General features: G+C 40.6%; 1 pseudogene; it reads right to left on the reverse strand.

Moving 5' to 3' along the window:
• The window catches only part of LOC102843524, a 1,607-nt pseudogene extending 1,322 nt beyond the window's left edge, over window positions 1–285 (reverse strand).
• Window positions 286–1,391: the final 1,106 nt, after the last annotated feature.

Genomic DNA, 1,391 nt, shown 5'->3' on the forward strand with positions numbered 1-1,391 from the left:
AAGACTGAGAAAAACTGGATGAAATATGTTTACGGCATTGAAGTCTATGGGGGAGAGAATAGTCTAAAATAAAATTTTTTAAAAGTCGTTTCTTCACAAAGTTTAGAAAGGACTAGTTTTTCTATCCCAAAGAGAAAACCATCTTTACACCTGATCCCAAAGCTATACTACCATTTCCAGAGCATATTTCACTTGAAAAACTCTTCCATCTGTTGAAAATGTAGAGGCTGATAGGTCAGACACGGTACCAATAAAACTTATCGTGACAAAACAACAGAGATGCATTGGGCTTCAATGTCTAAATGCTGAGCACAAATTTGCAAACAGAGTACAATCAAGACTTTTTTTGGATCAGAGGGGAACTCCATTTACACTAGTATAAACTAAATGGGGCATTATTGGATAATATCAGAGATCATGAGTATGATGCAGGATAGGGCAGGGTTCATTTCTGTTCATGGGATTGTTATGAGTCGCAGTTGACCTGACAGCATCTTATAAGAACAGCAACATAATGAAAGAAGCCAGGGAATGAATAACCTTAGAATAGATCTTAGAACTCATAAGATAGCCTCATGGTTCCCTTCCTCCCCCTCACCGTCTCATAGCTCTATTGGTCTTCCTTAGCATTATTTTGATTAAAAAAATATCTCCATGTAGTGTTGCTATGGACCACTGAGCTGGAACCCACTCAGCTGGTGTTCCAGCAGGTTTTCAGAGACTGTAAATCACATGAGAGCAGATTGCCTATTTTCCATGAAGCATGTGGTGGATTCAAATCATATATCTTTGGGTTGGCAGCACAACTCCCTATTACCAGGCCACCAAATACTTCTCTCCATATGGTAAGTAAAATGGCTACCAGCTCTTAATTTTTCAGTTTAGCAATTCCTGCATCCATATGCCAATCTAAAAGAAGTCTCTGATTGGCTCCGCTTAAGTCACATACACAGGAATTAAATCATCATTACTGACCTCAAAACTCATTGCCATTGAGTCAGAACTCACTCAAAGCTGACCTTCCAGCAGGTTTCTGAGGTCGTAAATCACAAGAGGAGCTTGCCCGTCTTTCTCCTTCAGAGCCATTAATTAATGAATTCAAAACACCAGAGAGCTATCACTGTGGTGGGGTTAGCAGCACAATTCCCTACAGACTCTGCCACCAGAGCTTGCTCCTTACTAATGAGGGATGGAGAAAGGAGCACTTTGATGGATCTGCCTGGGTTGCTCTGTGACAGAGGGAACAGGTAACCAAGTTTGACCATCACAGTGGAGCCATACAGTTGAGAAGATCTCCAAGGAAACTGTTGTTGTTAAGTGCAGTCAAGTTGAGCACAACTAATAGTGACCCTATGAACAAAAGACCTGAACTCTGAACTATAACTATTGTC

Source organism: Elephantulus edwardii, unplaced genomic scaffold (assembly GCF_000299155.1).
Source record: "Elephantulus edwardii isolate Elephantulus edwardi_28Jun2011 unplaced genomic scaffold, EleEdw1.0 scaffold00060, whole genome shotgun sequence".
NCBI classification, from domain to species: domain Eukaryota; kingdom Metazoa; phylum Chordata; class Mammalia; order Macroscelidea; family Macroscelididae; genus Elephantulus; species Elephantulus edwardii.